Raw genomic sequence first — 22,656 nt, 5'->3', positions numbered from 1 at the left:
TGCTGGGAAGTAAGGTGTCTGATTATACAGGATTGTACAATTTGATGATGAGAGAGCAGATTTTAAGTAATTGTCAAAACCAGCTTCTCCATCAACACCTGGTAGACTCAGATTTGACCTCTCCCCAAGAATTGGGAAAGAGGGCAGATAAATGGGTCAGGACCAGGATCAGGCCTAAAAACCAGGGTGGTGACCAAAAGAAAGATACCACCAAGCCTCAAGAGAAGGGTGGGGATAAAGAAAAAGAGAAACCTTCCTCAGGGCCCCAAAACTCCACACAGGGTGGTGGGTCCCAAGCTCCCTCCTCTACCACAGCTAAAAAGCCCTACTGCCATGAGTGTAAAACTCCTGGGCATTGGAAAACTGACAGCGGTTGCCCAAGGGCTAAAAACAAAACTGTTCCTCCAATTACTCCTGTCACACCACCTATTACTGTCAGCAGTAATCCCCCAGGTGGTGGGAGTGCCCCCAGAAATCTGGGTGGGTTTACTTGGGGAACACAGGGGGACCCTGGCTTAGCCAATTCCCCTACAGCAACCACTCTTGTCTGTGATGGTGGCATGGGGTTTGCCAACTTCACTGCCTGTCCCAACACTTTGGGTAGGTACAGACAGGAGCCCTACATCAATGGTACAAAAGCTGAGGCCTACAGAGACACTGGGGCTAGCATCACAATGGTGGCCCATTGGCTAGTTCCCTCTGAGCAGCTTTTGCCCGGTTTCTCCTACCAGGTGACTAACATTGATGGCAAACAGAACAGTCATCCCATGGCAGAGGTATGTCTCAGCTGGGGAGGGGTCACTGGCCCTAAAAGGGTAGCAGTGTCCCCAACCTTGCCTGTAGACTGCTTACTGGGGAATGACTTAGAACTCTCAGCTTGGGCTGGAGTTGAACAAGACACCCATTCTAAAATGGTAGGCCTTTCACAAAAGGGTAGGGGGGTTGTGCCATTCACAACCCCTGTCCAAATAGATTTCCTCCCTGAAAAGGTTGGAAGGGCAGTGGTAGCCACAGCCCAGGCACAGACAGACTTCCCTGTAGGGACTGGCAGAGCTGTGACAGTCACAGCTCAAACACAAACTGAGTGCCCCCCTGAAAAGGTTGGCAAGGCTGTAATGGTCTCAGCCTATACTCAGACTGACATAGGTGTAGTGAAGCCTGAAACAATGGATCACTCCACACAAACTGAGAGTAGTGGGGAGGAAGAAAAGTCTCCCTCTCCCCAGACATTAGGAAAAGGTCAGCCTCCTCAGGGATCTGACCTCACCCCTTGTGAAGGAACTGCCCCAGAGGTAGCCAGGCCTGGCCTGGCAGAGCCTCTGATGTCAGTGGCCCCTTCCAAGGTGGGATCCAGTCTGGTGCAGGTAGCCTGCCTCTCTCTACCCTGCCTCAGTCAGCCCAGGGCTGCAGAGGTCAGGGAGGCCAGTGGACCCCCAGAGGGCCCCTGTCCACAAGAACCCCCCCATCAAAAGAATGAGGATTGCCTGGCTAGTAGCCCTAGTCAGGTGATGGGTAAAAACATTCCTGAGGGATCTCCTTTACAGGTAGTTAGGGACCTCCCCCAGGGGGATTCTGTTGGGCACAGGCAAACATGGGACCTTAGGGCCCCAAACCTGACCTGTCCCTCCAGTAAGCCCACAAAAGGGACCCAGCCTCCAGCTTTAGGTAGCCAGAGGCTGACCCTGAGAGCACAGTGCAACTCAGTTAAAGAAAGAAAGGCATCCATGGTGGAGGATGATTGGAGGAAGCTGAGGCCTCACTTTGAGGACACTCACTTCAGTACTCCATCTCAACACCAGCCTTTTACTTTGCCAAGACACACCACAGGTAGAGATTCCCTATGGTGGAGACCCTCTGATACCCTTAGGGTGAGGGATTGCTTAGTGGACCATGAGACAGGGGGTAACCATGCCAGTGCTGGTTCCTCCTTATATGGCCACTTGGGCAATATAGGCTTACCTGGTCAAGGTCAGCCTTATCTCCCTTCGTTTGGGGGGGGGTTGTGTAGGAAGGTGGATATCTGACTATGGTTACCCCCAAATTTTTGCCTAGTGTCTAGCTGGTTTTTCAACTTAGTTGGCCTGAGATCCTGCCATTCAGGCTCTCAGGCTATCTGCTCTCTCTGTAAAATGGACTCCATGTACCCTAGGTACATACCCAATTGGTTGGATCACCCTGTCAGCCCCTGTACCAGTGTACACTAGGTACCCAGGGCATTGGTGTATCCAAGGCCTGCCAGGGGCTGAAGCATGTATTATGCCACCCCAGGCTTGGCCTAACAATCTGACACAACTGGCTGATCACTCAGCTGGGGTAAGTTGGTGTAATCACCTCTTACTTAGGTGTAGTATACCTATACCTAAACTTAAATGGGACACCTGGTAACCTATAAGTCACTCCTATGGCAGGCCTTAACAATCCTGAAGGCAGAGTGCTTGGTTCCATGTGAGATGGTGCTCTGGCATGAGCTGAGCCTGTCTGCAGTGGTCGGAACAACTTCCTTCTACTGTTTCCAGATATCGTCATACCATATACTCTTAAGTGCATTATGAACCTCGCGGTTAAATGCTATCTTTGGTTTGGCTTTATCAAAACATGTCGAGTAAGGTGTCATACGAATTGGAATACTAACCCCTCGCCAATTCTGGCGACGGGGTTAGCATTCCACCCTTCTAGAGGGACACGACATGTACAGTGCCTGAAACCTGGGTAAAATCAGACATAGCCTCAGCTCCACAAAATGGATGCTGCCACCACAGACACAAGTCTGCCCTCCTGCTGCTGGGAGTCCTTCCAGCTTGGGAGGTGTGGACAAAGGGTTTCCTGCCAGGGGAGGTGCATGCACCACCCCAGACAGGATTTTGTGTATTGGTCAGGTAGGGCTTGAAAGAAACCAGACATGCCTGTGGCTCACAAGGAGCCTCGGTGCATATGCCAGTTCAAACCGGTCCTGGGGCACACCAGTCCCGGGCCTGGGGCGAGCTGGACAAAGGATTGGGGGTGTAACCACCCCCCTTCCTGGTCCCACCCTTAGGGAGGGACCTAGCAGGTAGTCCGGCCCCTAGAATCCGCTTAAAGGTAGGAGCTGTGTCCTAAGACTTCAGACATCCTGGAATCAACTTGAAACTAAGAAGAAGACGGGAACTTCGACATTCTGCTGCACAGAAGACTGAAGAAAATCTCCCCTGTGGTCAGGGAGTGACCACCTTGCTAACGCAAGCACCATCCAGCGCATCAACGTCTGCTTTGCCGCCGCCTCCCGCCGGAGCCCGAGTCCAGAGACTGACAAGACCTGGACCTCCAGACCTCTCACCGCCCGATCCACAGTCCCTGAAAAGAGGAGACCCGTGGAGGCACCGAGACACGTGGAGCCAGCCATCTTGGAATGACTATGACAAGCTGACAAGTGCAATAACCGAGGCTCCCTCCAAGTTGTGCTTTGGGATCTGAGAAGCCCAACCCCCGAGCAGCATCTGCACCAAAGGTGAGCCCTCCAGCATCTCCACGATCTGCGTGGGGCCCTTCTGCATTTTGCCACTCGACGCGCCTAACCGGTTGCTGGCCCGCTGGCTAGTGGCCATCTTGGCGACGAACTCTACAAAATACACTGCTGGTCTGGTTGCTCCAGACTGGCCCTTGCTCCCCTCCAAAGGAGCAATCCCTCTGACCTTGCTGGTCAGAACCAACAGCTGATTTCCGAATCCTCCTACAATTGCTTTTGCCAAGGCTTGTTTGCTTCGATCAAGTCGCCGACACCGCCGACAGCGAGAGCCTGCGTGGGACAGCTCGTGAGCCGACTCCTGGACGTCGTCAACCTTCAGGGACCACGTGGCTGCGGAGACAAGCTACCCCTCATCACCTGTTTGCACCCGACATCGCCTGGTACCCACCTGGTGCCACGCTGGTCACTGGCTAGTGACTGTGAACACTGTCCCCTCTGCTTACAGGTCTTCAACATCTCCGATCCACTCTTGGATCCACTGCATCTCTCCCGGACCGACCGCCTGCAGCATCTTTGTCTTCAAGCTCCACGGAACAGATAGAAGCAACCCGACGCACATCGAGGCCTATGCACCCGCTTCCTGTGGGTGAGGTAAAGCTGGCACACCTGTGCCCAAGTGTAGTATTACATCTCTAGTGCCTGTGTTCCAAATCTTGAGTTCCTAGTCCATCCGGAAGATCCTCTTTGCAGTAACTTTGTACTTTTTACGCACCCATTGAAACCTATGGGAGCACGCGTGTGACTATTTGCTCTGCACACGCCACCCGTGGACCTCCTGGTCACTAACTGACGTTAGCTCCTTGTAGGCCCAGCGATTCTAGAGGCCCTAGGCCTTTTCCCTTTTCTGTTCGTGGTACTTATACCACTATTTTAGTATATGGTTTGAGTGGCCACCAGGGCCTATCCATATAACGTGCAACTTCTGTGTATTCTGTGATAATCTTGTTTGACGATTTGTGCTCCTGTGCTCATAAAGAGACTAGGGGTTACTTTGAGAAATAAATACATATATATTTTGAATATATATCTGTGTGGTGTCCTTTCATTGGTATAAAAGGGGGTTGCATTTGGTAAAACAGCTGGCTTAACACGCATCACGAGTTTAGCCTCAAAGACTGCTTAGCCTACGCTACCACTAGGGCAGCTAGTCCGAAAAGGTTGACTTACAACCACACCATAAGGGTTGCTTGGCATGGTACAAGGTGATCACTTTAACTAGTGAGCATCATATACTAGGCCAACTTCTCACACCATGCCATTCCAGTTTGGACCCACCCATAAGCAAATCAGTCTTGACCCTGCGCCCAACGGGCACAGTCCAGCCCGAACTGCCAGGCCAGGTCCTCCCTGGACTGGAAGCAGGCATCCTAGGACCGGTTTCGAGCTTTCAGCCCTCATCAGCCAGGATAGCTTCACTACAGTGGCATGGAGAGCACAGGACCCACGTCTGGGCATAACCGTCCAACACAGAGTGAGTAATGCAAAAAGAACAATTGGTGGACAGAATGGAGATAAATGTCATACATTCACCCCCGTACAGGGATCTGGGCCTAAATCCATTGTTTTGTTGCTCACCATGCCATTCCAGTTTGGACCCAGCCATTTGCAAATCAGTCTTGACCCTGCACCCAATGGGAACAGTGCAGCCCGGACTGCCAGGCCAGGTCCTCCCTGGAGTGAAAGCAAGCATCCTAGGACCGGTTTCGGGCTTTGAGCCCTCATCAGCCAGGATAGCTTGACTCTAGTGGCATGGAAAGCACGGGACCCACATCTGGGCATACCCGTCCCCAGTACAGAGATCTGGGCCTAAATCCATTGTTTTTTTGCTCACCATGCCATTCCAGTTTGGACCCAGCCATATGCAAATCAGTCTGGACCCTGCGCCCAATGGGAACAATCCAGGATGAACTGCCAGGCCAGTTCCTCCCTGGACTGGAAGCAAGCATCCTAGGACCGGTTTCCGGCTTACAGCACTCATCAGCCAGGATAGCGTGACTCCAGTGGGATGGAGAGCACGGGACCCACTTCTAGGCATACCCGTCCCACTCGGGGTGAGAAATGCTAAAAGAACAATTGACGGACAGAATGCAGAACAATGTCATACCTTCACCCCAGTACAGAGATCTGGGCCTAAATCCTTTGTTTTATTGCTCACCATTCCATTCAGATTGGAACCAGCCATATGCAAATCAGTCTTGACCCTGCGCCCAATGGGAACAATCCAGGACGAACTGACAGGCCAGCTCCTCCCTGGACTTGAAGCAAGCATCCCAGGACCAGTTTCAGGCTTTCAGCCCTCATCAGCCAGGATAGCTTGACTCCAGTGGCATGGAGAGCCCCGGACTCACATCTGGGCATACCCATCCTACTTGGGGTGAAAACTGCAAAAACAACAATTGATGGACAGAATGCAGAACAATGTCATACATTCACCCCAGTACAGAAAACTGGGCCTAAATCCATTGTTTTTTTTTTGCTCACCGTGCCATTCCAGCTTGGACCCAGCCATCTGCAAATCAGTCTTGACCCTGCGCCCAATGGGAAAATTCCAGCCGAACTGCCAGGCCAGGTCCTCCCTGGACTGGAGGCAAGCATCCTAGGACCGGTTTCGGGCTTTCAGCCATCATCAGCCAGGATAGCTTGACTCCAGTGGAATAGAGATCACGGGACCCACGTCTGGGCATACCCGTCCCACTCGGGGTGAGAAATGCAATAAGAACAATTGATGGACAGAATGCAGAACCATGTACTACATTCACCCCAGTACAGAGATCTGGGCCTAAATCCATTGGTTTTTTGCAAACTATGCCATTCAGTTTGGACCAAGCCATATGCAAATCAGTCTTGACCCTGCGCCCAATGGGAACAGCCCAGCCCAAACTGCCAGGCCAGGTCCTCCCTGGACTGGAAGTAAGCATCCGAGGACTGGTTTCGAGCTTTCAGCCCTCTTCAGTCAGGATAGCTTCACTCCAGTGGCATGTAGAGCACAGAACCCACGTCTGGGCGCAACCGTCCTACAAAGGGTGAGAAATGAAAAAGAACAATTTATGGACAGATTGCAAAATGATGTCATACATTCACCCCAGTACAGAGATCAGAGCCTAAATCCATTGTTTTATTGCTCACCATGCCATTCCAGTTTGGACCCAGCCATATGCAAATCAGTCTTGACCCTGCGCCCAATGGGAACAGTCTAGCTCGAACTGCCAGGTCAGGAAGCAAGCATCCTAGGACTGGTTTCGGGCTTTCAGCCCTCATCAGCCAGGATAGCTTGACTCCAGTGGCATGGAGAGCCCGGGACCCACGTCTGGGCATACCCATCCTACTCTGGATGAAAAATGAAAAAACGAAAATTGATGTACAGAATGCAGAACAAAGTCATACATTCACCCCAGTACAGAGATCTTGGCCTAAATCCATTGTTTTTTGCTCACCATGCCATATGCAAATCAGTCTTGACCCTGCGCCCAATGGGACCAGTCCAGCCCGAACTGCAAGGCCAGGTCCTCCATCGACTGGAAGCAAGCATCCTAGGACCGGTTTCGAGTTTTCAGCCCCCATCAGCCAGGATAGCTTCACTCCAGTGGCATGGAGAGCACAGAACCCACCTCTGGGCATAACCGTCCTACTCGGGGTGAAAAATGCAAAAAGAACAATTGATGGACAGAATGCAGAACAATGTCAGACATTTACCCCAGTACAGAGATATGGGCCTAAATCCATTGTTTTTTTGCTCACCATGCCATTCCAGTTTGGAGCCAGCCATATGCAAATCAGTCTTGACCCTGCGTCCAATGGGAACTGTCCAGCCCGAACTGCCAGGCCAGGTCCTCCCTGGACTGGAAGCAAGCATCCTAGGACCGGTTTCAGGCTTTCAGCCCTCATCAGCCAGGACATCTTTACTCCAGAGGCATGGAGAGCACAGGACCGACGTCTAGGCATACCCGTCCCACACAGGGTGAGAAATGCTAAAAGAACAATTGATGGATAGAATGCAGAACAATTTCATACATTCACCCCAGTACAGAGATCTGGGCCTAAATCCATTGTTTTTTTGCAAACCATGCCATTCAGTTTGGACAGAGACATATGCAAATCAGGCTTGACCCTGCGCCCAATGGGAACAGCCCATCCGAACTGCCAGGCCAGGTCCTCCCTGCACTGGAAGCGCAAGCATCCTAGGACCGGTTTCGGGCTTTCAGCCCTCATCAGCCAGGATAGCTTGATTCCAGTGGCATGGAGAGCCCGGGACCCACGTCTGGGCATACCCATCATACTCAGGGTGAAAAATGCAATGACATCAATTGATGGACAGAATGCAGAACAATTTCATACATTCACCTCAGTACAGAGATCTGGGCCTAAACCCATTTTTTTTTGCTCACCATGCCATTTCAGTTTGGACCCACCCATATGCAAATCAGTCTAGACCCAGCGCCCAACGGGCACTGTCCAGCTCGAACTGCCAGGCCAGGCCAGGTCCTACCTGGACTGGAGGCATGCATCCTAGGACCGGTTTCCGGCTTTCAGCCCTCATCAGCCAGGATAGCTTGACTCCAGTGGAATGGAGAGCACGGGACCCACGTCTGAGCATACCCATCCCACTCGGGGTGAGAAATGCAAAAAGAACAATTGATGGACAGAATGCAGAACAATGTACTACTTTCACCCCAGTACAGAGATCTGGGCCTAAATCCATTGGTTTTTTGCAAACTATGCCATTCAGTTTGGACCGAGCCGTATGCAAATCAGTCTTTACCCTGCGCCCAATGGGAACAGCCAGGCCCGAACTGCCAGGCCAGGTCCTGCCTGGACTGGAAGTAAGAATCCGAGGACTGGTTTCGAGCTTTCAGCCCTCATCAGCTAGGATAGCTTCTCTCCAGTGGCATGGAGAGCACAGAACCCACGTCAGGGCGTAACCGTCCTGCAAAGGGTGAGAAATGCAAAAAGAACAATTGATGGACAGATTGCAGAATAATGTCATACATTCACCCCAGTACAGAGCTCTGCGCCTAAATCCATTAATTTTTTTGCTCACCATGCCATTCCAGTTTGGACCCAGCCATATGCAAATCAGTCTTGACCCGGCGTCCAACGGGCACAGTCCAGCCCGAACTGCCAAGCCAGGCCAGGTCCTCCCTGGACTGGAAGCAAGCATCCTAGGACCGGTTTCGGGCTTTCAGCCCTCATCAGCCAGGATAGCTTGACTCCAGTGGAATGGAGAGCACGGGACCCACGTCTGGGCATACCCGTCCCACTCGGTGTGAGAAATGCAAACACAAGAATTGATGGACAGAATGCAGAACAATGTCATACATTCACCCCAGTAAGGAGATCAGAGCCTAAATCCATTGTTTTTTTGCTCACCATGCCATTCCAGTTTGGACCCAGCCATATGCAAATCAGTCTTGACCCTGCACCCAATGGGAACAGTCCAGCCCGAACTGCAAGGCCAGGTCCTCAATGGACTGGAAGCAAGCATCCTAGGATCGGTTTCGAGTTTTCAGCCCCCATCAGCCAGGATAGCTTCACTCCAGTGGCATGGAGAGCCCAGAACCCACCTCTGGGCGTAACCGTCCTACTCGGGGTAAAAATGCAATGACAACAATTGATGGACAGAATGCAGAACAATTTCATACATTCACCCCAGTACAGAGATCTGGGCCTAAATCCATCGTTTTTTTGCAAACCATGCCATTCAGTTTGGACCGAGCCATATGCAAATCAGGCTTGACCCTGCGCCAATGGGAACAGCCCAGCCCGAACTGCCAGGCCAGGTCCTCCCTGCACTGGAAGCAAGCATCCTAGGACCGGTTTCGGGCTTTCATCCCTCATCAGCCAGGATAGCTTGACTCCAGTGGAATGGAGAGCACGGTACCCACGTCTGGGCATACCCGTCCCACTCGGGGTGAGAAATGCAAAAAGAACAATTGATGGACAGAATGCAGAACAATGTACTACATTCACCCCAGAACAGAGATCTGGGCCTAAATACATTGTTTTTATGCAAACCATGCCATTCAGTTTGGACCGAGCCATATGGAAATATGTCTTGACCCTGCACCCAACGGGAACAGCCCAGCCCGAACTGCCAGGCCAGGTCCTCCCTGGACAGGAATTAAGCATCCTAGGACCTGTTTCGGGCTTTCAACCCTCATCAGCCAGGATAGCTTTAGTCCAGTGGCATGGAGAGCACAGGACCCACGTCTGCGCATACCCGTCGCACACAGGGTGAGAAATGCAAAAAGAACAATTGATGGACAGAATGCAGAACAATGTCAGACATTCACCCCAGTACAGAGATATGGGCCTAAATCCATTGTTTTTTTGCTCACCATGCCATTCCAGTTTGGAGCCAGCCACATGCAAATCAGTCTTGACCCTGCTCCCAATGGGAACAGTCCAGCCCGAACTGCCAGGCCAGTTCCTCCCTGGACTGGAAGCAAGCATCCTAGGACCGGTTTCAGGCTTTCAGCCCTCATCAGCCAGGATAGCGTGACTCCAGTGGGATGGAGAGCACGGGACGCACTTCTAGGCATACCCGTTCCACTCGGGTGAGAAATGCAAAAAGAACAATTGACGGACAGAATGCAGAACAATGTCATACCTTCACACCAGTACAGAGATCTGGGCAAAAATCCTTTGTTTTATTTCTCACCATGCCATTCAGTTTGGACCCAGCCATATGCAAATCAGTCTTGACCCTGCGCCCAATGGGAACAGCCTAGCCCGAACTGCCAGGCCAGGTCCTCCCTGGACAGGAAGCAAGCATCCTAGGACCTGTTTCGGGCTTTCAGCCCTCATCAGCCAGGATAGCTTTACTCCAGTGGCATGGAGAGCACAGGACCCATGTCTGCGCACACCCGTCGCACACAGGGTGAGAAATGCAAAAAGAACAATTGATGGACAGAATGCAGAACAATGTCATACATTCACCCCAGTACAGAGATCTGGGCCTAAATCCATAGTTTTTTTGCTCACCATGCCATTCCAGTTTGGACCCAGCCATATGCAAATCAGTCTTGACCCGGCGTCCAACGGGCACAGTCCAGCCCGAACTGCCAGGCCAGGCCAGGTCCTCCCTGGACTGGAAGCAAGCATCCTAGGACCGGTTTCGGGCTTTCAGCCCTCATCAGCCAGGATAGCTTGACTCCAGTGGCATGGAGAGCCCAGAACCCACCTCTGGGCGTAACCGTCCTACTCGGGGTAAAAATGCAATGACAACAATTGATGGACAGAATGCAGAACAATTTCATACATTCACCCCAGTACAGAGATCTGGGCCTAAATCCATCGTTTTTTTGCAAACCATGCCATTCAGTTTGGACCGAGCCATATGCAAATCAGGCTTGACCCTGCGCCCAATGGGAACAGCCCAGCCCGAACTGCCAGGCCAGGTCCTCCCTGCACTGGAAGCAAGCATCCTAGGACCGGTTTCGGGCTTTCATCCCTCATCAGCCAGGATAGCTTGACTCCAGTGGAATGGAGAGCACGGTACCCACGTCTGGGCATACCCGTCCCACTCGGGGTGAGAAATGCAAAAAGAACAATTGATGGACAGAATGCAGAACAATGTACTACATTCACCCCAGAACAGAGATCTGGGCCTAAATACATTGTTTTTATGCAAACCATGCCATTCAGTTTGGACCGAGCCATATGGAAATATGTCTTGACCCTGCACCCAACGGGAACAGCCCAGCCCGAACTGCCAGGCCAGGTCCTCCCTGGACAGGAATTAAGCATCCTAGGACCTGTTTCGGGCTTTCAACCCTCATCAGCCAGGATAGCTTTAGTCCAGTGGCATGGAGAGCACAGGACCCACGTCTGCGCATACCCGTCGCACACAGGGTGAGAAATGCAAAAAGAACAATTGATGGACAGAATGCAGAACAATGTCAGACATTCACCCCAGTACAGAGATATGGGCCTAAATCCATTGTTTTTTTGCTCACCATGCCATTCCAGTTTGGAGCCAGCCACATGCAAATCAGTCTTGACCCTGCTCCCAATGGGAACAGTCCAGCCCGAACTGCCAGGCCAGTTCCTCCCTGGACTGGAAGCAAGCATCCTAGGACCGGTTTCAGGCTTTCAGCCCTCATCAGCCAGGATAGCGTGACTCCAGTGGGATGGAGAGCACGGGACGCACTTCTAGGCATACCCGTTCCACTCGGGTGAGAAATGCAAAAAGAACAATTGACGGACAGAATGCAGAACAATGTCATACCTTCACACCAGTACAGAGATCTGGGCAAAAATCCTTTGTTTTATTTCTCACCATGCCATTCAGTTTGGACCCAGCCATATGCAAATCAGTCTTGACCCTGCGCCCAATGGGAACAGCCTAGCCCGAACTGCCAGGCCAGGTCCTCCCTGGACAGGAAGCAAGCATCCTAGGACCTGTTTCGGGCTTTCAGCCCTCATCAGCCAGGATAGCTTTACTCCAGTGGCATGGAGAGCACAGGACCCATGTCTGCGCACACCCGTCGCACACAGGGTGAGAAATGCAAAAAGAACAATTGATGGACAGAATGCAGAACAATGTCATACATTCACCCCAGTACAGAGATCTGGGCCTAAATCCATAGTTTTTTTGCTCACCATGCCATTCCTGTTTGGACCCAGCCATATGCAAATCAGTCTTGACCCGGCGTCCAACGGGCACAGTCCAGCCCGAACTGCCAGGCCAGGCCAGGTCCTCCCTGGACTGGAAGCAAGCATCCTAGGACCGGTTTCGGGCTTTCAGCCCTCATCAGCCAGGATAGCTTGACTCCAGTGGAATGGAGAGCACGGGACCCACGTCTGGGCATACCCGTCCCACTCGGGGTGAGAAATGCAAACACAAGAATTGATGTACAGAATGCAGAACAATGTCATACATTCACCCCAGTACAGAGATCAGAGCCTAAATCCATTGTTTTTTTGCTCACCATGCCATTCCAGTTTGGACCCAGCCATATGCAAATCAGTCTTGACCCTGCGCCCAATGGGAACAGTCCAGCCCGAACTGCAAGGCCAGGTCCTCAATGGACTGGAAGCAAGCATCCTAGGATCGGTTTCGAGTTTTCAGCCCCCATCAGCCAGGATAGCTTCACTCCAGTGGCATGGAGAGCCCAGAACCCACCTCTGGGCGTAACCGTCCTACTCGGGGTAAAAATGCAATGACAACAATTGATGGACAGAATGCAGAACAATTTCATACATTCACCCCAGTACAGAGATCTGGGCCTAAATCCATCGTTTTTTTGCAAACCATGCCATTCAGTTTGGACCGAGCCATATGCAAATCAGGCTTGACCCTGCGCCCAATGGGAACAGCCCAGCCCGAACTGCCAGGCCAGGTCCTCCCTGCACTGGAAGCAAGCATCCTAGGACCGGTTTCGGGCTTTCATCCCTCATCAGCCAGGATAGCTTGACTCCAGTGGAATGGAGAGCACGGTACCCACGTCTGGGCATACCCGTCCCACTCGGGGTGAGAAATGCAAAAAGAACAATTGATGGACAGAATGCAGAACAATGTACTACATTCACCCCAGAACAGAGATCTGGGCCTAAATACATTGTTTTTATGCAAACCATGCCATTCAGTTTGGACCGAGCCATATGGAAATATGTCTTGACCCTGCACCCAACGGGAACAGCCCAGCCCGAACTGCCAGGCCAGGTCCTCCCTGGACAGGAATTAAGCATCCTAGGACCTGTTTCGGGCTTTCAACCCTCATCAGCCAGGATAGCTTTAGTCCAGTGGCATGGAGAGCACAGGACCCACGTCTGCGCATACCCGTCGCACACAGGGTGAGAAATGCAAAAAGAACAATTGATGGACAGAATGCAGAACAATGTCAGACATTCACCCCAGTACAGAGATATGGGCCTAAATCCATTGTTTTTTTGCTCACCATGCCATTCCAGTTTGGAGCCAGCCACATGCAAATCAGTCTTGACCCTGCTCCCAATGGGAACAGTCCAGCCCGAACTGCCAGGCCAGTTCCTCCCTGGACTGGAAGCAAGCATCCTAGGACCGGTTTCAGGCTTTCAGCCCTCATCAGCCAGGATAGCGTGACTCCAGTGGGATGGAGAGCACGGGACGCACTTCTAGGCATACCCGTTCCACTCGGGTGAGAAATGCAAAAAGAACAATTGACGGACAGAATGCAGAACAATGTCATACCTTCACACCAGTACAGAGATATGGGCAAAAATCCTTTGTTTTATTTCTCACCATGCCATTCAGTTTGGACCCAGCCATATGCAAATCAGTCTTGACCCTGCGCCCAATGGGAACAGCCCAGCCCGAACTGCCAGGCCAGGTCCTCCCTGGACAGGAAGCAAGCATCCTAGGACCTGTTTCGGGCTTTCAGCCCTCATCAGCCAGGATAGCTTTACTCCAGTGGCATGGAGAGCACAGGACCCACGTCTGCGCACACCCGTCGCACACAGGGTGAGAAATGCAAAAAGAACAATTGAAGGACAGAATGCAGAACAATGTCAGACATTCACCCCAGTACAGAGATATGGGCCTAAATCCATTGTTTTTATGCTCACCATGCCCTTCCAGTTTGGAGCCAGCCATATGCAAATCAGTCTTGACCCTGCTCCCAATAGGAACAGTCCAGCCCAAACTGCCAGGCCAGTTCCTCCCTGGACTGGAAGCAAGCATCCTAAGACCGGTTTCAGTCTTTCAGCCCTCATCAGCCAGGATAGCATGACTCCAGTGGGATGGAGAGCACGGGACGCACTTCTAGGCATACCCGTCCCACTCGGGTGAGAAATGCAAAAAGAACAATTGACGGACAGAATGCAGAACAATGTCATACCTTCACATCAGTGCAGAGATCTGGGCCTAAATCCTTTGTTTTATTTCTCACCATGCTATTCAGTTTGGACCCAGCCATATGCAAATCAGTCTTGACCCTGTGCCCAATGGGAATAGCCCAGCCAGAACTGCCAGGCCAGGTTCTCCCTTGACTGGAAGCAAGCATCCTAGGACCGGTTTTGGGCTTTCAGCCCTAATCAGCCAGGATAGCTTGACTCTAGTGGCATGGAGAGCATGGGACCCACGTCTGGGCATACCCATCCTACTCGGGGTGAAAAATGGAAAAAGAAGAATTGATGGAGAGAATGCAGAACAAAGTAATACATTCACCCCAGTACAGAGATCTGGGCCTAAATCCATTGTTTTTTTGCTCACCATGCCATTCCAGTTTGGACCCACCCATATGCAAATCAGTCTTGACCCTGCGACCAATGGGAACAGTCCAGCCCGAACTGCCAGGCCAGGTCCTCCCTGGACTGGAAGCAAGCATCCTAGGACCGGTTTCGGGCTTTCCGCCCTCATCAGCCAGGATAGCTTGACTCCAGTGGCATGGAGAGCACGGGACCCACGTCTGGGCAAAGCCGTCCCACTCGGGGTGAGAAATACAAAAAGTACAATTGATGGACAGAATGCAAAACAATGTCATACATTCACCCCATTACAGAGATCTGGGTCTAAGTCCATTGTTTTTTTGCTCACCATGCCATTCAGTTTGGACCCAGCCATATGCAAATCAGTCTTGACACTGCGCTAAATGGGACTAGCCCAGCCTGAACTGCCAGGCCAGGTCCTTCCTGGACTGGAAGCAAGCATCCTAGTACCGGTCTCGGGCTTTCAGCCCTCATCAGCCAGGATAGCTTGACTCCAGTGGCATGGAGAGCACGGGACGCACGTCTGGGCATACCCGTCCCACTCTGGGTGAGAAATACGAAAAGAACAATTGATGGACAGAATGCAGAACAATGTCATAAATTCACCCCAGTACAGAGATCTGGGCCTAAATCCATTGTTTTTTTTCTCACCATGCCATTCAGTTTGGACCCAGCCATATGCAAATCAGTCTTGACCCTGCGCCCAATGGGAACAGCCCAGCCCGAACTACCAGGCCAGCTCCTCCCTGGACAGGAAGCAAGCATCCTACGACTGATTTCGGGCTTTCAGCCCTTATCAGCCAGGATACCTTGACAACAGTGGCATGGAGAGCACAGGACCCATGTCTGGGCATACCCATCCCACTCGGGGTGAGAAATGGAAAAAGAACAATTAATGGACAGAATGCAGAACAAGGTCAAACATTCAAACCAGTTCAGAGATCTGGGCCTAAATCCATAGTTTTTTTTGCTCCCCATGCCATTCCAGTTTGGACCCAGCCATATGCAAATCAGTCTTGACCTTGCACCCAATGGGAACAGTGCAGCACGAACTGCCAGGCCAGGCCCTTCCTGGACTAGAAGCAAGCATCCTAGGACCGGTTTTGTGCTTTCAGCCCTCATCAGCCAGGATAGCTTGACTCTGGTGGCAAGGAAAGCACGGGACCCACGTTGGGGCATACCTGTCCCACTCGGAGTGAGAAATGCAAAAAGAACAATTGATGGATAGAATACAGAAGATTGTTATACATTGACCCCAGTACAGAGATCTGGGTCTAAATCCATTGTTTTTTTGTTCATCATGCCATTCCAGTTTGGACCCAGCCATGTGCAAATCAGTCTTGACCCTGCGCTCAATGGGAATAATCCAGGACGAACTGCCAGGCCAGTTCCTCTCTGGACTGGAAGGAAGCATCCTAGGACCGGTTTCGGGCTTTCAGCCCTCATCAGCCAGGATTGCTTGACTCCAGTGGCATGGAGAGCACGGGACCCACGTCTGGGCATCCCCGTCCCACTCGGGGTGAGAAATGCAAAAAGAACAATTGATGGACAGAATGCAGAACAATGTCATAAATTCACCCCAGTACAGAGATCTGGTCCTAAGTCCATTGTTTTTTTGCTCACCATGCCATTCAGTTTGGACACAGCCATATACAAATCAGTCTTGAGCCTGCGCCCAAGGGGAACAGCCCAGCCCGAGCAGCCAGGCCAGCTCCTCCCTGGACTGAAAGCAAGCATCCTAGGACCGGTTTCGAACTTTCAGCCCTCATCAGCCAGGATAGCATGACTCCAGTGGCATGGAGAGCACAGGACCCATGTCTAGGCATACCCGTCCCACACAGGGTGAGAAATGCAAAAAGAACAATTGATGGATAGAATGCAGAACAATGTAATTCATTCACCCCAGTACAGAGATCTGGACCTAAAACCATTGTTTTTCTGCTCACCATGCCATTCCAGTTTGTACCCAGCCATATGCAAATCAGTCTTGACCCTGCCCCCAATGGGAACAGTCCAGCTCGAACAGCCAAGCCACGTCCTCCCTGGACTGGAAACAAGCATCCTAGGACCGGTTTCGGGCTTTCAGCCCTCATCAGCCAGGATAGCTTGACTCCAGTGGCATGGAGAGCCCGGGACCCACGTCTGGGCATACCCATCCTACTCGGGGTGAAAAATGCAAAAAGAAAAATTGATGGACAGAATGCAGAACAATGTCATTCATTCACCTCAGTACAGAGATCTGGGCCTAAATCCATTTTTTTTTGGTTACCATGCCATTCCAATTTGGACCCATCCATATGCAAATCAGCCATGACCCTGCACCCAATGGGAACAGTCCAGCCCAAATTGCCAGGCCAAGTCCTCCAATGACTGGAAGGAAGCATCCTAGGACCGGTCTTGGGCTTTCAGCCCTCATCAGCCAGGATAGCTTGACTCCAGTGGCATGGAGAGTACGGGACCCACGTCTGGGCATACCCGTCCCACTCGGGGTGAGAAATGCAAAAAGATCAATTGATGGACCGAATGCATAACAATGTTATACATTCACCCCAGTAGAGAGATCTGGGCCTAAATCCATTGTTTTTTTGCTTATCATGCCATTCCAGTTTGTACCCAGCCATATGCAAATCAATCTTGACCCTGCTCCCGATGGGAACAATCCAGGATGAACTGCCAGGCCAGTTCCTCTCTGTACTGGAAGGAAGCATCCTAGGACCGGTTTCGGGCTTTCAGTCCTCATCAGCCAGGATAGCTTGACTCCAGTGGCATAGAGAGCACGGAACCCACGTCTAGGCATAGCCGTCCCACTCGGGGTGAGAAATGCAAAAAGAACAATTGATGAACAGAATGCAGAACAATGTCATTCATTCACCCCAGTACAGAGATCTGGGCCTAAATCCATTGTTTTTTTGCTCGCCATGCCATTCCAATTTGGACCCAGCCATATGCAAATCAATCTTGTCCCTGCGCCCAATGGAAACAGTCCAGCCTGAACTGCCTGGCCAGGTCATCCCTAGACTGGAAGCAAGCATCCTAGGACCGGTTTCGGGCTCTGAGCCGTCATCAGCCAGAATAGATTGAATCCAGCGGCATGGAGGGCACGGGACCCACGTCTGGGCATACCCGTCCCACTCCGGGTAAGAAATGGAAAAAGAACAATTGATGGACAAAATGCAGAACGAAGTCATACATTCACCCCGTACAGAGATCTGGGCATAAATCCATTGTTTTTTTGCTGAACATGCCATTCCAGTTTGGACGACCCCTATGCAAATCAGTCTTGACCCTGTGCCCAATGGGAACAGTCCAGCCCGAACTGCCAGGCCAGGTCCTCCGTGGACTGGAAGCAAGCATCCTAGGACCGGTTTCGGGCTTTCAGCCCTCATCAGCCAGGATAGCTTGACTCCAGTGGCATGGAAAGCACAGGACCCATGTCTGGGCATACCCGTCCCACACAGGGTGAGAAATGCAAAAAGAACAATTGATGGACAGAATGCAGAACAATGTCAGAAATTCACCCCAGTACAGACATCTGGGCCTAAATCCATTGGTTTTTTGCTCACCATGCCATTCAGTTTAGACCCAGCCATATGCAAATCAGTCTTGACCCTGGTCCCTATGGGAACAGTCCAGCCCGAACTGCCAGGCCAGCTCCTCCCTGGACTGGAAGCAAGCATCCTAGGACCGGTTTCGGGCTGTCAGCCCTCATCAGCCAGGATAGCTTGACTCCAGTGGCATGTAGAGCACAGGACCCACGTCTGGGCAAAGCCGTCCCACTCGGGGTGAGAAATACGAAAAGAACAATTGATGGACAGAATGCAGAACAATGTCATAAATTCACCCCAGTACAGAGATCTGGGCCTAAATCCATTGGTTTTTTTCTCACCATGCCATTCAGTTTGGACCCAGCCATAAGCAAATCAGTCTTGACCCTGCGCCCAATGGGAACAGTGCAGCACGAACTGCCAGGCCAGGTCCTTCCTGGACTAGAACCAAGCATCCTAGGACCGGTTTTGTGCTTTCAGCCCTCATCAGCCAGGATAGCTTGACTGTGGTGGCAAGGAAAGCACGGGACCCACGTCGGGGCATACCCGTCCCACTCGGAGTGAGAAATGCAAAAAGAACAATTGATGGATAGAATACAGAACAATGTCATACATTGACCCCAGTACAGAGATCTGGGTCTAAATCCATTGTTTTTTTGCTCATCATGCCATTCCAGTTTGGACCCACCATGTGCAAATCAGTCTTGACCCTGCGCTCAATGGGAATAATCCAGGACGAACTGCCAGGCCAGTTCCTCTCTGGACTGGAAGGAAGCATCCTAGGACCGGTTTCGGGCTTTCAGCCCTCATCAGCCAGGATTGCTTGACTCCAGTGGCATGGAGAGCACGGGACCCATGTCTGGGCATCCCCGTCCCACTCGGGGTGAGAAATGCAAAAAGAACAATTGATGGACAGAATGCAGAACAATGTCATAAATTCACCCCAGTACAGAGATCTGCTCCTAAGTCCATTGTTTTTTTGCTCAACATGCCATTCAGTTTGGACACAGCCTTATACAAATCAGTCTTGAGCCTGCGCCCAATGGGAACAGCCCAGCCCGAGCAGCCAGGCCAGCTCCTCCCTGGACTGAAAGCAAGCATCCTAGGACCGGTTTCGCGCTTTCAGCCCTCATCAGCCAGGATAGCATGACTCCAGTGGCATGGAGAGCACAGGACCCATGTCTGGGCATACCCGTCCCACACAGGGTGAGAAATGCAAAAAGAACAATTGATGGACAGAATGCAGAACAATGTAATTCATTCACCCCAGTACAGAGATCTGGACCTAAAACCATTGTTTTTCTGCTTACCATGCCATTCCAGTTTGTACCCAGCCATATGCAAATCAGTCTTGACCCTGCCCCCAATGGGAACAGTCCAGCTCGAACAGCCAAGCCACGTCCTCCCTGGACTGGAAGCAAGCATCCTAGGACCGGTTTCGGGCTTTCAGCCCTCATCAGCCAGGATAGCTTGACTCCAGTGGCATGGAGAGCCCGGGACCCACGTCTGGGCATACCCATCCTACTCGGGGTGAAAAATGCAAAAAGAACAATTGATGGACAGAATGCAGAACAATGTCATTCATTCACCTCAGTACGGAGATCTGGGACTAAATCCATTTTTTTTTTGGTTACCATGCCATTCCAATTTGGACCCATCCATATGCAAATCAGCCATGACCCTGCACCCAATGGGAACAGTCCAGCCCAAATTGCCAGGCCAAGTCCTCCATGGACTGGAAGGAAGCATCCTAGGACCGGTCTTGGGCTTTCAGCCCTCATCAGCCAGGATAGCTTGACTCCAGTGGCATGGAGAGTACGGGACCCACGTCTGGGCATACCCGTCCCACTCGGGGTGAGAAATGCAAAAAGATCAATTGATGGACCGAATGCATAACAATATTATACATTCAGCCCAGTAGAGAGATCTGGGCCTAAATCCATTGTTTTTTTGCTTATCATGCCATTCCAGTTTGTACTCAGCCATATGCAAATCAATCTTGACCCTGCGCCCGATGGGAACAATCCAGGATGAACTGCCAGTCCCCTCTGTACTGGAAGGAAGCATCCTAGGACCGGTTTCGGGATTTCAGTCCTCATCGGCCAGGATAGCTTGACTCCAGTGGCATAGAGAGCACGGGACCCACGTCTGGGTATAGCCGTCCCACTCGGGGTGAGAAATACAAAAAGAACAATTGATGAACAGAATGCAGAAAAATGTCATTCATTCACCCCAGTACAGAGATCTGGGCCTAAATCCATTGTTTTTTTGCTCACCATGCCATTCCAATTTGGACCCAGCCATATGCAAATCAGTCTTGTCCCTGCGCCCAATGGGAACAGTCCAGCCTGAACTGCCTGGCCAGGTCATCCCTAGACTGGAAGCAAGCATCCTAGGACCGGTTTCGGGCTCTGAGCCGTCATCAGCCAGAATAGATTGAATCCAGCTGAATGGAGGGCACAGGACCCACGTCTGGGCACACCCGTCCCACTCCGGGTAAGAAATGGAAAAAGAACAATTGATGGACAAAATGCAGAACGAAGTCATACATTCACCCCGTACAGAGATCTGGGCATAAATCCATTGTTTTTTTGCTGAACATGCCATTCCAGTTTGGACGACCCCTATGCAAATCAGTCTTGACCCTGCGCCCAATGGGAACAGTCCAGCCCGAACTGCCAGGCCACGTCCTCCCTGGACTGGAAGCAGGCATCCTAGGACCGGTTTCGGGCTTTCAGCCCTCATCAGCCAGGATAGCTTGACTCCAGTGGCATGGAAAGCACAGGACCAATGTCTGGGCATACCCGTCCCACACAGGGTGAGAAGTGCAAAAAGAACAATTGATGGACAGAATGCAGAACAATGTCAGAAATTTACCCCAGTACAGAGATCTGGGCCTAAATCCATTGGTTTTTTGCTCACCATGCCATTCAGTTTAGTCCCAGCCATATGCAAATCAGTCTTGACCCTGGTCCCTATGGGAACAGCCCAGCCCGAACTACCAGGCCAGCTCCTCCCTGGACTGGAAGCAAGCATCCTAGGACCGGTTTCGGGCTGTCAGCCCTCATCAGCCAGGATAGCTTGACTCCAGTGTCATGTAGAGCACAGGACCCATGTCTGGGCATACCGTCCCACACAGGGTGAGAAATGCAAAAAGAACAATTGATGGACAGAATGCAGAACAATGTCATACATTCACCCCAGTACAGAGATCTGGGCCTAAATCCATTGTTTTTTTCCTCAACATGCCATTCCAGTTCGGACCCAGCCATATGCAAATCAGTCTTGACCCTGCACCCAATGGGAACAGTCCAGCCCGAACTGCCAGGCCACGTCCTCCCTGGACTGGAAGCAAGCATCCTAGGACCGGATTCGGGCTTTCAGCCCTCATCAGCCAGGATAGCTTCACTCCAGTGGCATGGAGAACACAGGACCCACGTCTGCGCATACCCGTCGCACCCAGGGTGAGAAATGCAAAAAGAACAATTGATGGACAGAATGCAGAACAATGTCAGACATTCACCCCAGTACAGAGATATGGGCCTAAATCCATTGTTTTTTTGCTCACCATGCCATTCCAGTTTGGAGCCAGCCATATGCAAATCAGTCTTGACCCTGCGCCCAATGGGAACTGTCCAGCCCGAACTGCCAGAGCAGGTTCTCCCTGGACTGGAAGCAAGCATCCGAGGACCGGTTTCAGGCTTTCAGCCCTCATCAGCCAGGACATCTTTACTCCAGAGGCATGGAGAGCACAGGACCGACGTCTTGGCATACCCGTCCCACACAGGGTGAGAAATGCTAAAAGAACAATTGATGGATAGAATGCAGAACAATGTCATACATTCACCCCAGTACAGAGATCTGGGGATAAATCCATTATTTTTTTTGCTCACCATGCCATTCCTGGTTGGACCCAGCCATATGCAAATCAGTCTTGACCCTGCGCCCAATGGGAACAGTCCAGCCCGAACTGCCAGGCCAGTTCCTCCCTGGACTGGAAGCAAGCATCCTAGGACCGGTTTCGGGCTTACAGCACTCATCAGCCAGGATAGCGTGACTCCAGTGGGATGGAGAGCACGGGACCCACTTCTAGGCATACCCGTCCCACTCGGGGTGAGAAATGCTAAAAGAACAATTGACGGACAGAATGCAGAACAATGTCATACCTTCACCCCAGTACAGAGATCTGGGCCTAAATCCTTTGTTTTATTGCTCACCATTCCATTCCAATTTGGACCCATCCATATGCAAATCAGCCATGACCCTGCACCCAATGGGAACAGTCCAGCCCAAATTGCCAGGCCAAGTCCTCCATGGACTGGAAGGAAGCATCCTAGGACCGGTCTTGGGCTTTCAGCCCTCATCAGCCAGGATAGCTTGACTCCAGTGGCATGGAGAGTACGGGACCCACGTCTGGGCATA

Source organism: Triturus cristatus, chromosome 1_1, assembly GCF_964204655.1.
Source record: "Triturus cristatus chromosome 1_1, aTriCri1.1, whole genome shotgun sequence".
Classification (NCBI taxonomy): Eukaryota; Metazoa; Chordata; class Amphibia; order Caudata; family Salamandridae; genus Triturus; species Triturus cristatus.
This window is presented reverse-complemented; position numbering follows the sequence as displayed.